Source organism: Chlamydotis macqueenii, chromosome Z (assembly GCF_036417535.1).
Source record: "Chlamydotis macqueenii isolate bChlMac1 chromosome Z, bChlMac1.mat, whole genome shotgun sequence".
NCBI classification, from domain to species: Eukaryota; Metazoa; Chordata; class Aves; order Otidiformes; family Otididae; genus Chlamydotis; species Chlamydotis macqueenii.
In genome coordinates, this window is record NC_141593.1 from 53,174,404 (window position 1) to 53,190,263 (window position 15,860).

The window sequence follows — 15,860 nt, forward strand, 5'->3', positions numbered from 1 at the left end:
CTGTCACATTACCCAACAGTATTTGCTTATCCACACTGAATTAACTCTTCCAAGTACAAAGACCTAGCTCTAGAGAATTTCTTTGGGAGGGAGTAAAGAGAAAGGGAAGAAATGAGATTATTTACAAGAAAATAAATTTGAAACCAGTATCAGCAGCTGTGGTATGGATCAGAGGCATATTGTCTCCAAGCAATCTCTCTTACATAATCTTAAGGAAGGGAAACAAAACACACACACAAAATACTGCCCTCTGCTTTCCAACCTACCGATCTCAGCAAAACCCCCAATGGAAGCCTGAAAAATAAACAGCATTTTGACCACGGTATTTCTCATGCCAAAATAATCACCAGACATACAGTACTTCTGCTGATAAACTTGAAAGGTCTTGAAAAACAACTCTGAAGTGTAATACTTGTGCTTCCTCGCTATGAAAAGAATGCTGCTGCTACACATAGTAAGAATCTCTATGAATACAAGCACGAAGACTCAACTGTTTCTCACATCAATCAAAACCATTTGCCCAGTTGAAACAGGAAAATACAAGTTCCTTTACTCAAGATCAACTACGGAAGTTTTCCAGACAGCCAAGACAACAGGCAATCTTTTTGTAGCGCACATGGAAAAGCCATAAGGAAAACGGCAGCAGCAGCTCTTCGTATCAGGAAAGCCTGTCAGGTTCCAAGATCTCTTCTGTAGACTATGCTGATGAAGACTGCAGAACAAGCCACAGACAGTGAAGTGAATTACAAGGCTTAGCTTAGCTCATGATGTATTTAACATCAGATGCTTCCAAGTTTAAGCTAAAAAAAAAAATGCTTTGCCAACACCACCTACTGTGTTCTCCACCATCTGTTGTCTTATTCTACTCTTTTGATAGGTAAACTTAGTTATGCAGTTATATCTCTTGGCAAATACTTAGTTCCCTAAACCATAAGGTAAATACATATTAGCTATTAAGAAGGATCATCCTAGCTTCAAGTGTTGTTATGGAGAATCACGACATACCATTAAAATTTCCTAATACATAAATCCACTACCTTTTCTGGTACTGTCAGGGTCAGGAAAGTCTATGGAAACTCGTACATGCTTCCCTTTACATTAGACTATGATTGTGTTTTAAACACAATGGGACTTTGTGTGATGCTGGGATCACAGCAATTTGGAGATACAAAGCCCTAAGTAGCACAACAGCTTCATTTTTGTCTCAATACCTGCTGTGGCAAATGACCAAGAGACAGGAATTAAACAGATAAGTTTTGGACAGATAAAAATAGCCCAAAATAGCACACTGTCTTTTACAAAAGAGGCAAAATGACAGATTTTTTTTTTTCTATTTTGAAAGAAGATGCACTATTTTCTTTGGTCCTCTGGAGACTTTTGTCCCTTTACCTTGAACTCCTAAGAAGTTTTGCAGCTACTTTTGAAAAAGACATTGTAATAGCTCTGAAGTATATACAGTTAGTAAATATAATCATACTGATCTTTTCCAACTTTGGAGTGAGCATTCTTTCTGCACAGTACAGAACTACTGGCAAACTCCATTACCACTGAAAATTTAAGCTGTAAAATTCAACGGAACTCACTCTGTTCAAGAGGAAAAAAAGAACGGTTCTTTCCATCTTCACATTTCTCCGGGTTCTGTTTGGTTTTGTTTGGGGTTTTTGCGCAAATTATTTAGTAACATCACAGTATTTCACTTGTATAACCCTTTCCAGTGAAAAGTCTAGAGATGAGTCACAAGGGTTTTGCTGGAGGGTACAATCAAGTCTGCATGTTGAACTGACTTAAGTAAATCAACTCACATGACCAGTAAGCAGCAACTACTTTAAATTGTCAAAGAGCTGTAAGGTGACAATTCAGTTTACCATACAAGGTTTCCCTGTTTTGAATGAGATTCTGTCTCCTCCAATGTCACACATTGTTTGTTTTTTCTTTTCTGTGTGTGGGTGGGATGAGGGACATTTTCCTTGAAACTGCTGAAAAGACACCTTGTGTCTATTCAGACACAAAAAAAAACCAAAACCACACACCAATTCCTTTGCCTGGGATAACAATTTTTATCTGAAAATTAAGATTAAGGTGTAACAAGTATGCATATAGATAAAACTTACTGTTGCTCTTTAACATGTTTTCTCACTACCACTGCTCTTTCTTAAACAAAGAAAAGAGCTGTCAAAGGGGGTCTCAAGCTCTTTAAATTTGTAAGTTTGCTTTCACTAGTAACTTCTGCAAAGAGCACAAGATACAGTTGTTAAATCTAGCCTTTAAGTACAGCCTCAAATCCTATCCCAGCCCAAAACCTTTCCCTGATTTTTCCTACCCTTCACAAAAAAATGGACAATTCTATAATTTGAGGTTCATGGTGTCTCCAAATACTTCACAGGTGCCAGACCTTGCCCTTTGCACTTTACAGCAAGCCAACAAACACACCTAGTGAGGGAATAAGCTCTTCCCAGCTTTCACCTTAAGATCTATACAGAACAAGTGAGAGAAGGGCAAAAGGAAAGCCAAGAAAGGAGTAACTCATCCCACCTACAATCAAGCTCCAGTAAATCTTGCTTGAACAGTTTAAGACGATGCTCCAGCTTTCCACTCAGATCCTGCGCAGGACATTATTATCTGTGTAGCAGAGTCACTAGAAGGGAATGTGCTCCTAAACTGCAGTTGCCCCAGGTCAGCAGAACATCCAGGAATCACCACATCTGCTACTCCATTTAGTCTGGGCTCTGACTTACAATCAGCTTGTAGCACAGACATTAGAGACTGCATGTAGGAGGTAAGAAAATAGAAGAGAAAACAACAAAAAAAAAAGATCTGTACCTATCTTGGAAAAAAAAATTGGCTACTGCATTTGTCAAAATACTGGAAAACAGAACCAAAATAACCAAACTTTCCATGTTGCCACTATTTGTTACAGTAACTCGATGAGCATCATGCAGTAACACCACCTTCACTAGCAAGGTGCGCTTGATTCCTAAGTGGATTTGATTTCGCCTTTTTCTCCCCAAAAAGAAGAGGCGATGGCTCACATGCGAGGTTCAGCATGAAGGCCAGATATGGCTGCCATCCTTTCACAGGATAATCAGTCACTTCCCCAAAGCCCTCTTTGTCTGCCACTCAGGCACAGATCATTTGGTTTAAGGTATTCATTATTCAGTCTCTCCCCCAAACAAACACTCCCTCTCTCCCAGACGTGCAGCCAGAACCATGGCTGGTGAATCGCAACCCACAGCTGGTAATTAATGAAGCCCATTGTATTCACATCAGTAGTGTTATCCCAGTTTGTTCACTGGACTTCCCATGCAAATAGATTGGATGAAACATTTAACATTAATTTCTCTAGAAAATTTCCGTCATAATAAGCATAACCACTTCAGAAGCACCAATGCAAATCTTGCAAATAGTCCCATGAATACATATACATATATACACACATTTTGTACAATAAATTTGTTTCTCAAACCACTGCTTCTTTAAGGATTTCGTGCATCTACAACACAAAAATCAGGTCAAACTGAATTCCTTCATACTCTTTAACTGCTGACAATGACTTGCTTGCTATATCAAAAAGCATGGTGAATTCTCCAGGAAACACACTATAAAGTTAAGACTCTGAAATCACACACACACACACACACAAAATTATGGTTTTTACTACCTGTTACGAGAACAAACTTACAGTGTTATGTTCAATACAAGATATCCCTAAAGCCCGAACAAAGATACACTTAAAAACAATAAACAAAGACACTGGCAAGTCTTAAGTCATTGATTTATCTATGTATTAAAAACCACATAGACAGACTTCTATCTAAGGGGTAAAAATGAAAAAAAAAAAAAAAAGAAAATGCTGAGGAAGAATAACATGCACATAAGTTTTTCTAAATTCTATGCTACCAGTTTAATTTGCTCGTCTTCAACTGTGATCATCCTCCATTGGGAAGCTGCCCTCATTCTTTTCTCCAGGCCCTTGTTGCTAGGATTGCAGCTGCACGGCCCATTCCCCTCAAAACGCCTGTCTTTGGAGGGGGGCACAAAGGGTTTCATTATCTGCTCCTCCAAGCAGGCACAGCACTGCCAGAATAGAGCATTCCCCCTTCTCTCCCTACTAGAAAGTAGGCAGTCAACCCCCACAGCTCCGTCATGACCACTGACATATGAAGAGCTGCAGAAGGCACCCGGTGCCCTCGGCAGGTTGTTCCCTGCTGCGGAAGTGTCTTCAGAAGCTGCTCATTTATGATCCAAGCATCTTTACTCACAACTTGATGGGAAATTCACACTGCAGCTCAACTTAAGAACTAGTGAGATGAGATTTGCTTTTTTAAAACCAGTTAGAACAGCCTCCTGATATTTCCAGTCTTTCAGAAAGAGTTGTGTTTAAAAGTCCTGCCTTCTCTGAGACATATATATCGAAGACACCAAGCAGAAAAGAACACAGCAACCAAATCAGTACACCACAGTGTGGTCTAAAGTGCTGATCATTCACACTGAACTACCTTCCAGGGCTTAATTTAAATCTTTATTGGCATTTACAGCTGAATTCATTCTATGAACACATTTACATGGTTGTGCCACTAGTGAAGGGAGACACATACGGGCACTGTTCCATTCAGGAAACTTAGCAAAATACATTTTAAAAACAAAGTCTTCCATGACCTTCTCCAATGGCGGTCCCTCCCATGAGCTACAGTTCTTCACAAACTGCTCCAGCATGGGTCCTTCCCACAGGTGCAGTCCTTCAGGAAGGGACTGCTTCAGCATGGGGCCCCCACAGGGTCACAGGCCCTGCCAGGAAACCTGCTCCAGCATGGGCTCCTCTCTCCCCAGGTCCTGCCAAGAGCCTGCTCCAGTGTGGGCTCTCCATGGGATCACAGCTTCCTCTAATTGCATCCACCTGCTCCAGCGTGGGGTCCTGCACAGACTGCACACAGACTGCAGGTGGATCTCTACTCTCCACAGGCTGCAGGAGGAGAGCGTGCCTCTCCGTGGGCTGCACCCCTGGCTGCAGAGCAATCTCTGCTCCCGTGCCTGAAGCACCTGCTCCCCCTCCTTCCTCAGTGATCTTGCTGTCTGCAGAGTTGCTTACTCACACATTCTCACTCCCCTCCTCCGGCTGCTGTTGCACAGCAGTTTTTGTCCCCTTCTGAAATATGTTATCAGAGGGGTGCCACCACCATCACTGATGGGCTGAGCCTTGGCCAGTGGCGGGTCCACCTTAGAGCCAGCTGGCATTACCCCTATGGGACATGTCGGGAGCTTCCAGTATCTTCTCACAGAAGCCAACCCTACAGTACTCGGGTTACCATAAACCCAAACATTCCTCTTCCTTCAGGCAAAAAAATCATAGTTGAATAGCAGAAAATAAATAGAAAAGAGAAACAAATTAACTCTGCATGTATCTCCCTAAGTATTAATATGTAACAATTCATAAAAGATGTTTTTTGAGGCTATGTGCAACTAAGTAGCTTACAATGGAGACTCAAGATTTATTTCACAGAAAGAAACTCAAAGTGATCACTCATTTTACACTAACAGGCGTATGCAGAGAGTATATGGAGTGAAAAAGCATTCTCACATAGGGTGTCAGACTACTACACAGCAAGAGGGAGAATGGAAATCATAGTTTTTCTAAGCCTTAACTAAAGATCAGACTAGTTTTCCACTTAATGTTATCACATCAGCAATCCTGTATCTGAAGGTCTGTCTCTTCAGCAACAGTGAGGAAACATTTGGGATCTGTGCCAGCTCTGAGGAACCCAAGTCTCCACAGAAGGTGACAGAAATTGCAGCATTTGTTGCCCATAAGACTAACAGAGCATCCTGGCAAAGTTATGCACTCCCACAGTCAGCGGAAGATGACTGCCAGATACAGTCTGAGACCTGTTCCATGAGCTGACACCTGTGATCTAACACTGGAAGCACCACAGACAGAAGTATGGTATCTTAACTCTGTATTGATGCAGGAGATATGCAGTCTAGTCTACATCCTGATAACCTTTCTAGAAACAGGTTACATCTTCCCTAACATGGTTCCTCTTGGTACTTCTGCTAAGGTCTTTGAGCTCCATGTGATAATTTCTGAATGGGCACACAGGAAGGCAGAGAGGAACAAGCTTAATTTCTGCAAGCGAATTTCTTTAAAAGTTCACATTTTGAAAAAAAGCAACACATTTACAGTTAACTGTCTCAGCCTGTGTAAAGCATTCAATAACCTGGAGCAGGTGAAATGATCAGAAGTTTAAATAAATAAATCCTGAAGAATACAACTGGTATTATTTGAGGACCACAACTCAAATACTTCTAGTGCAACAGAAAGTTAATTATTCTTCTAATCCAGAACTTATGATGCCTCAAGCTACAATTGTGGGCTTTCTTGCATGTGAATATCTCAAATATTTAACGTAGGAATAGAAGAAGATGAAAAAAAGGTACATGTACCATGCTTACTTGTAATACAATGTATTTTAACACTTGATTCCACCTGCTCTTTCACCTAGCCTGATCTCATACCTCTCTCTATGTCTCCTGTGGAACAGGAGAATCTGTAATTGGGATGGTAGAACAACTGTTAGGAAGAACTTCAATTTCCATGTTAAAGAGATACATTTGCTAGAACACAAGGAAAAAAAAAAATTAAAAACCTAACAAAACAACACATGCTTTTCACATTAGGCAACACACATGCCTGAAGCAACTAGAAGAAAAAAGAGGCGTAAGAGTCAGAGGAGGTAGAATAGCACACAGTGGTGCTGACATAACTGCAATTCTTGAACATGCAATGATCAAGAATAATGCTGATATCTGTCAAAAGAGAGTGAATCTGCTTTTCATGTCACTAGTACATCAATTTTTGAACATTTGAAATTAACTAGTATGTGTGTATATTTTCTAGATAGATATCTCAAGTATACCAATAGCATTAGTGAGATGCACACAAAGCTGTCACCCTCAACTTGAGACTAAGACTTCAAAATAAATGTTGATTTAACCTGCTTTATACTATACTGATATCCCAGACAGCTGCAAAATTTAGACAGCTTTGGTAACACTAGTAATAATATTCAGTGCATACTCATCATCAAATTTTACTCATTAATTCTGTACTGGTACTCTAATGTGGAACGAGACAAAGTGTTTGCATTTTTGTAGGAGTTCTGAAAACAATAGTCTAAAATATTTTCTTCCACTTCCTGATGAATATCCTATTTTACTGTAATATTGCAAATACAAGATCTCAAAAATAAAGTACTTTCTAAAATTTACAAATACTAATAGTAGGACAATGAAACAGGGAAAAGCCTTTCAGAAGCTTTTCTGAGAAGTTACTGCTCTTAATTTGTGATGTGACGGATGTGTCTTCTTTTCTTCCTTCTAGAGGATTCTCTGCTATCTGAAAAAAAAAACAATTAAAGAAACAAAAAACCACTTCCACGCTTGACTTCAGTTTCAACTACCAAATTAGTACTAGCTGCAGTGCTACTCTACTGTAGAAGCTTCCGGTAAGTAAATGCTACGTCACTTTGTCAAACACATATGGAAATGAAAGTGCTCAGTATCTAGAGACTGAAGCAAGCATATGCTTTTGTTACAGTTTGGTTTTGGACATTTAACAAAGTCAGACTTTCCACAACAAAGCTTTACATCTGTGAATTTGATGCCTAGTTATAAGGGGTCACTAGCCACAGCAATGCAATATATTAGGTTAACAAACAGCATCCAAGACCCTCCACTATTATATTAGTAATGCATATCAAGCCCCTTCTCCTTAAATGGCACTAGTCAGTTTTTGCAGAGCTAGTATCTTTTTCCAAGGCTTTTCAAACAGAGGTAACTACAGTTTTCTCCTGTGCCACCTCACAAAGGACTTCATAATTTAATGTTAACCAGCGGCCTTAAAATTCTGGGTCCATCTAGCAGCATTACCACAACATTAACAAATACTGCAGCTATTTTAAGATATAAACAGCTGAAAGGAACAAGAAGAGACAGAAAGGTAGAGGAAAGGTCATAGGGTTACACTGGGGGCAAGAGAGAGGGGAAGGAGAAGCAAGGCAGAGCAGAGCAAATGAAACTGTACTCATGAAACAGGCCTGAAATTCACATACAATATAAAAGAATTGGGTGGGAGATCAGTTTGTTTTTAAACAAATAAAAAACTGGAAAAAAAAAGGGGAAGTAAAAGCACTTATAGTGATACCACAATAGATAAACCCACTGCATTAAGAAGCTTTTCTGAAATATATCTAAATACCCAGAGGCAAAGATAGTGCAGCACATATTGAGGCGGTAGAGGGAGAGCAGAAGAAAGAGGGTACAGAAACAAAGGAACCACTGTATTTATTAGAGAGCACTTGTTGACAAAATAATTTTCTAGACTGGTTTATCTGAAGGTAAATAATGAAATTTTGACATTATATCATATTTTTCTTTTATGGTAACCTCGTTAACAATGAGAAATTTCAGCGATCTTCCAGGAGTTTGTTTTCCCTGCAACAGACAAACCAAATAACAACATCTGTATATAAACTAGTCTGGGAAGGTGCACTTTAAAATCAGCTGCGACTACACAGATTCATGTCACAGTGCGGCTTTTCATTCACTTGTTAAGTCACAGTCCATTGAAAGGCAGAAAACATTCAATACAGCAGCACCCCAGTCTCTTGTGGCATCTCAAGTGACATATGTTAGAAGTATCTCAAAACCCAAGTGGAAAGTTAGGTAGCTAGACTTTCAGAAGTGCCAAGTACCCAGCAGTTTCCACTCAAAGCTTGACAGACTTTTTTGAGAAGCAGGTGCTACTCAACTACAGATTTGGCTTGCTGTTTTACAAATCAGACAATTCCTCTGGCACCCCCATCCCCCAGTAATTAATTGCAGTGCTTCTCCACTACTCCACTCCTTTTCCTGCAAAAATAAATTAACATCTCTTCATATACGTGTATAGCAAATAACTACCACTCCTGTATTCCTCTTTAAGAGAGGATATTCATATTCCCACCTCACCACAATAAAAGCATCTTCCCCAACAATAATGGTACTAACTTGAAAAGACTACTCTTAAAAAGGGGGCTAGGCTGGCATTACCATCCTCATTTTCTAATTCACTCATTAACTAAAAAGCAAACGGAAACCCCAGCGAAGCCACTGCAACTCCGTCACCACTATTTTCCTCCCTGAATCAATTCAAACGCAGCATTCTTCTTCTGCTGGTCAATGGGATTTAAGGAAGTTATGGCTTGAGGCCACTCTTCCAGTTCTTCAAACTCCTGCACCAATGAGTCAATGTGCTCAGGATGTGCAAATGCAGTTCAGCCTCTGAATGCAATTCATACTTCAGGCTGTTTGACACAACTTCACTGACAGAATAACTCTTGACAAAAACTGGGAATGAAGTCTATCAAACCAGCCTCAAAATACTGATTGGTCAGGCATAATCCAGCCAGAGAGGGGCTGGGAACTATTATGCAACAAGAATAATGGAAATATTGGCCTTCTTACCCTTCCCCCAAAATTTAGTCAGTGACACATAGTATTCCTGGTAGGATTAATAACTGAGAATCAAGAAAGACTAGAAGGATTAAAGATTGATACACATTTCAAGACAGAGAAAAAAAGACAAGATGTGCTGCTTCTGAATTGCCTCAGTCAAAAGAAAAAATGAAATTATTGAAAAATGCTGCAATCACTAGCTCATATACTTAAGGAAGCAGGAGCAGCAAGAAATTACCTCACTCGTATTTTAAAAATAAAATGACATCGCAGAATGGTGTCTTGTGAGAAGCCTAATCTGACTTAAATGAGACATATTCCAAGAAACTGAATCAGTTTCTCCTGGACGCAGGGCAGCATCCAAACGGCTCAACCAAACTGCAACAATTGTGAACATGAGTAAACATGCAGGCTGCATGTCTGTGAAACTACAGAAAAGAAAAGGACTTCTGTGAAATCTGCATGTCCAGAGTTGAAGGTTAATAAGAGATTCAAAATACTGTCTTGAAAATATGTGCCAAAGTCCTGAATAAGTCCTTACTGGAACACATCCCTCCTTCAAGGGACATAGCTTAAACTGCTTTTCCTGTTAAGGGAGCACCGAGTAAGCTGTACATAATGTTAAAAATCAAAGCTAGAAAATAATCCCTTCGACGTCCTTCAGTGTGCTGTAGCAACTGTTGGTCCAAAGGAAGACATCAGAGCAGAAAACTACTTTTTTTGTGTGTCAAAGATGAACCTGAAAGATAAATTGCGCCATTAGCAAAAATCTGTTTACTACTTCCTCTTTCCTTCTTCATACTACATCATTAACACAGGAGAGAATGGTATCCTTTCAGCTCTTTTGAAGAAAATGGACAGTCATCATGGTTAGAAGTCCCACCCAGAATTCAAGAATAATATTTAGATATGGTAAGAGAAACAGATCTCCTCCACTTGTGTTCACTTCTGCATCCAGCCCGCTGTAAAGATGAGATTGTTAAACTTCATATAAGCTCTCCTCTGCCTCTGAGCTAGATAACTTACTAGATTTTAAGTATCTTGAGTAATTTCATGCTGTAGAATACATTTTCTTAATTATTTGATACCAAGAGTGATCTAATTTGACTATATAATGGATGCACATTGTCTGGTAGCTTTTCTGAATGGATAGGCATTGCACATTGGAGGGTAACTACAAATCTGATGTACAAGATGACAGACAGGAAGTACTAAACATTTTGTGAAAAGGACTATTAACACTCAGCCTAGGCTCTCCCACGAAGCAGGATGCCAGCGTTCAAGTAGTCCAAGGACATTTGCCCTTGGCATTCTCCCTGCAGACAGCACTTTGTCCCGAGTGTTACACCCCACATGGGCCTGGGGCATCTTCTGCAGGTACGTGAATAACCATGGTGGTAAAAGCTAGAATTACACTCTCAGGCTTCTTAGGCTTTGTGCCTTAATTGAAAAATGGCAGCTTTTTTTTTTCCTGCATAAAATATCACATAAAATAAAAAAATACAATTGTGAAATACAGTATATCTAAGAGAGCAGGAAGCACATACAGGTTTTTCAGGATGCCATATTTCACACTGTACATAAGCTTAGCCAATTTAAGGAAAAGATTACAGCACATGACTGTACTTCCAGAAAAGAAGAAGAAAAAAAAAAAAAAGTCGAACAGAATAGAACCTCCCAATCTGTTAGAAATACTTTAAATATCATCATAAAGTACATTCTATAGCTAGTTAGAAGTGTAAATATAAAACCTCAAAAATTAAAAAATCTCTCAGAGTGTATATTCAATATTTCAAACCATAGCAGCTGAACATTGTGCAGGTATATTTCCTAGCATCATTTTTTTGTAGGTCTCATACTTCCCTTTCCTTCCCCACTACACTGCAGGATGCCCTACCCACAAAGGAGGACAAAACAACTTAAGTGCCCTAATTTAGACATCAACCAATATTCCTGAGGCACTTTCTTATTCTACTTTTTGTTTACTATTCTCTTCATACAGACAGGTGTAATGAAGGTCTCTTCAGACAGACAGCTAGGTCAGGGATTCCTAGCTTTCCTCTGTTTTACGGCTTCTACTGGCAGAAAGCTTCAGTGACTTTGTTCCTCTCATCCCACTTTACTGCAAAAAGTGACAGCAAAAGTTGCACTGTGGACTTCTGCGTCAATATCATTCAATTGGATCAGCTGTGTTCTACTTCAAAACACAAACAAAATATTTCAGGAAAAAGAACAAAACTGTTTTTGAAGACCTGTGTAAGAAGACCCACCTAAGAAGCTGAATCTGTTACACAATCCAGCTGCAGCCCAGTGATTCGACTGAAGTTTAACAATGAAGGAAGTGCAGGACAGTCAGATACAAACATAGGTGGTACAAAAGACAGCAGTAATGAAATCTGAGTATTTGTACAAATGGATATCAGATATGGAGTAACAGAAGAGCACAGTTTTGCACCTGTGCTACTTCAGAGTTATTCTACAGGATTAATGAAGTGAACAGAATTCAGGAGCTGCAAGTAGAAGTTAAGCTAAAGTGAAAACCAAAATTCCTTAATTAAACAAAATTAAAATCCAACATCTTATACGATGTTTTTTTTCCCTTTGCCCTTAAAGTGAACACCATATATGAATTTCAATTAAATAAGTGAACTACAACTTATCTTTTTTGCCGTTGCTGCAACTTCATTAATCCATCATTAAACTGAAAATTAGAGTCATATACAATTGATGAAACTGTGGTGGATTAAGTCTAAACACTTCCTTACACAGGAAACGAAAATCCCTGAAAATCTTGCTCAGAAAAGACAGCTCACAAACCAAATTTGAAAACCACATACTACAAAAGCAAGGTAACAGAAAAGACATATTTCAGATTTTGAAGATATGCAGGCTTTTCTGTGGTGGTATCCAGACACATGAACAAATGCAACACATGAATAGTCTGCTAATGTTTCAGGCCAGGACTTCTGGCTGGAAAAGTGTACTGCAGAAGTGCTGCAGAAGCTTTTAGGGCTAGATGTGAGTGGAGTAAGGATTTCCTTGACAAACTCAAGTTGTTTAATGGTATAAAAGTATTTACGTGAAATTCACTACCTTTTTGACACTACATCCAGAAGAGAGAAATAATTTTTTCCACCTTCTGCCCCATCCCAGCATTCTAGATCTTCATTGAATTAAGTGATAAGTTGCAATACTAGAAGAGAAAAGTTAAGGAAAATACAGTTTTATATTTTTTCCAGTTGTTCTGGATTTGTTCTAAGCAATTGGAAAGTATATGTTTCATAGTATCATGAGACCAGATGAGGAATATACTAACTATGATGAAGAGCCACAAGCCTTAATACCTTCTCCCTCACATGACTGGAAGTATATTTACCCACCACATGGTCAAAGTCATGTGACAAGAAACACTGGCTATGTGAATGAAGAGACAAGTCAACCACACAATTGCAGGGTAATAGGGGAGGGAAGAGTTACAGGGTTCTAGGTAAAGAGGCAGCAGGGAATGGCCCTGGTGCATTGTTTTGCGTCACTGTCTTGCAGACTGTCAGTTTGAACCTCAAGACACTTCACATAAGTGAAGAAAAAAATTAGGACTTCAAGCATAGGGATTTTTAGGCTGCAGTAGGACATACAGTTTATGGAGATTTTACACTCCCGACTTTCATAGCTACCAGGAGGCAAGTCAGGAAGGCTGTACTTCCTGACCTGTGAGTGGAGCTTCCTGCAGACACTCCTGGAACGTGTACAGAACGGGCAGCCAACAGGTTGGGAACATCCATTGTACTTCACTTGTTTCTGGCACAAGAATGAAATAGAGGTACTTTTGCACTATGGAGTTCTCTTTGCTTTCTGCCTTCCTCTGCTCCACAGGGGATCACCACTGACTGATGGCAGTGCCTCAAAGTCCTGTCTGTTCGCCATTTAGTCTTCCTGCACCAGCTCTCATCCATGCCCATGCCTTCCTCCCGTTGCTTTGCAATACAGTCCTTATAGTAAATGTCCTTATAGTCCTTATAGTAAATGTTCCTCTTGTCTTCCTCTCAGTCATCTTCTTCAAACAGACATCATAATCTTTTACCTGCCCTTATCACTCCTACATCTGCTACACACTGCCTGCCTTCTATTCTCCCGCTTCCATCCACCTCTATAAAAGTTGGCCTTTTTTGCTTGGGGGGTTTTATGGAGTTAGTAGGTTGTTTGATTTTCAAAATTACCTGATTGGGCTACCATTTTCTCCTCCTCTCTCCCTGCTCCTGACAGAGTCTCAAGGACAGAGATTCCCTATGCCCATACCCCATTCTCATTCTGCAATGAAACATTTTTTCACAGGGTGGATACCTAAATGTCTGGGGATGCTCCTGAGGCATAGCAGCAAGAAGTAGGCCAGAGGAAGAACTGCAGGGCCAGCGCAGGAGGCTGCAGCTCCTGCTTCCACTTTGGTATGCCACTTACACCGCCAGTTTCACATGCTAGTAATAAAACCACCTCCTTGTCACATACTTCTCCAGGGTAAATTCATGTGCAGTCTCATCCTTCCCTAGGCTCTGTGGCAGAAAGATTTTACAAGTAATAGTGAAATCAGAGCTGAAAAAAACAAGTATGTTCATAGAAAGGAAGTGCACAACATGAAGGATAAGCCTAAACATGTCTGGTATAGTCAGTCATACTGAAAACACTTGAGAGTTGTCAAAGGAATATGCAGGAAGGGAGACAGAAAGGAGGAAACAGAAATGTAATGTTAGACCTGTATCAGTATTTAAATGAAATTCAGCATATTTTTTCATGAATAGTACTCAGAAGCAGAAATAATAAGGTAAAATAGAAATATATTTATTATGTAGTACCTTGAGAAATTAAATAAGTGTTTTGCAGGCTTTGCTCTCAATATGGAGTATTGTTCAATGTGTTCCACAAGTTACACCTCTTTCTGAGGAAGTAGCATGTGTAAGATTCTCATGCACGTTTCCTAAAGTACTGTTGCCTAACAGAATCCTCCTCCACAGTTCATTTGGATTTTTAGAGATTAAAATATGAAACAATAAAGGAAAACATTAAAGTAGAATTTGCAAGCTTATAAAATTAAAGTTGCTGTACAGAATGGAGCTCATAAGAAACCAGAAGTAGTTTCAGGGTTTAACTGTTCCATCAGTACTCATGTAATCCACAGAAATTAACCCTATATGAATGCACTGTGATCATATCACTTATTAAAGTTGAACAGGAATAGATCTATTCCAGAATTTTGCTGGAGGCACATTTAGCTGATTAAAACCACTGGCCATTCATCTACACTATTTAACACCACACCGAAGCACATGTACTCAATGAGAATTAGAAAGTAGTAAAGTCAAGTTGGATGCATCCTTCAAAGCTGAGCAAACCAGGATAAGCAGTAGCATATGATATTAAATTGCAAGTTAAATTATTAAAGCCATGAAGAGTATCAAACAAAGCAGTTTGTCAACTTATTGAAGAATTAGGTACTGGAGATCAATTTAAAAGTCTTACTTTGAATGAAGGAATAGGAATGAGAAATTGACATAAAGTAATTAGCAAATCCATTGAATTCTTACCATTACTTTGGTAAGAAAATAAGCAAAGGAAATCTAGACAAAGTATACATGGCTGCACATACCAGGAATACCAGAGTCTGTTGGGACAACAAGACAATTTAACGCTGTCAACAATAATTTGTTAAATTAATTGAAGGTCAAAAACTACCTGAACCTCCTGTTAAAGTCAGTCTGAATTACATATGAATATTAATCAATTTGTTTTTATTATAAGTCCAAAGGACATATACATATAATAATTCTGCTGGACTTCTTCTCAGGTGCTTATTGACATGGAGGCACTCAAAATACTGCTTAGAAATAATGAGAAAAGCCATGAAATCAGATCCAATCTACTTCAGGTTAAAATGCCTATCACGCTTTGATGGTTTTGATGCCACAATGAATATTCATGGATCTGTCATCTATGTTTACCTCAACATTTAAAGCAAAAAGCTGACAGTATTACCTACCTGAATTTCACAACTTCAGTTGTCCGTTAGTCCCTTTAAGCAGCAAGTTCATTCACTGAAGAGATCCCCAATTCTAGAAAGCAAGGGAGGGAAAAAATGGCATAAGTAACTAACCATTACAGCTCCCAATGCAAATTATTTGTAACAAAGAGCAATGTAACTTCATGCTAGCAGGAATAAAAGAAAACAGCTACCAAGATGGAGAGTAAGGAGTTTCTCCAACTCTTCTTTTTGCAGAGCACCATAGATGTCAGAATGGCTGAGCTACCGTCATTTGTGAATGAACTCAAGGATGAGAGGCTACCTTCTTCACTGCAGTGTTGGAAGAAACCTTCACTGACTT

At 39.3% G+C, this 15,860-nt stretch overlaps 1 protein-coding gene across 3 annotated transcripts in view; it reads right to left on the bottom strand.

Annotated features, from left to right (window-relative positions):
• The window catches only part of CDC42SE2 (CDC42 small effector 2), an 85,813-nt gene that overhangs the window by 55,639 nt on the left and 14,314 nt on the right, over positions 1-15,860 (bottom strand). For all 3 annotated transcript variants that reach the window (XM_086770980.1, XM_086770978.1, XM_086770979.1), the window contains one exon: positions 15,518-15,590. The gene's annotated coding sequence lies outside the window, so the exon portion shown is untranslated. The remainder of the gene's footprint in view (positions 1-15,517; positions 15,591-15,860) is intronic.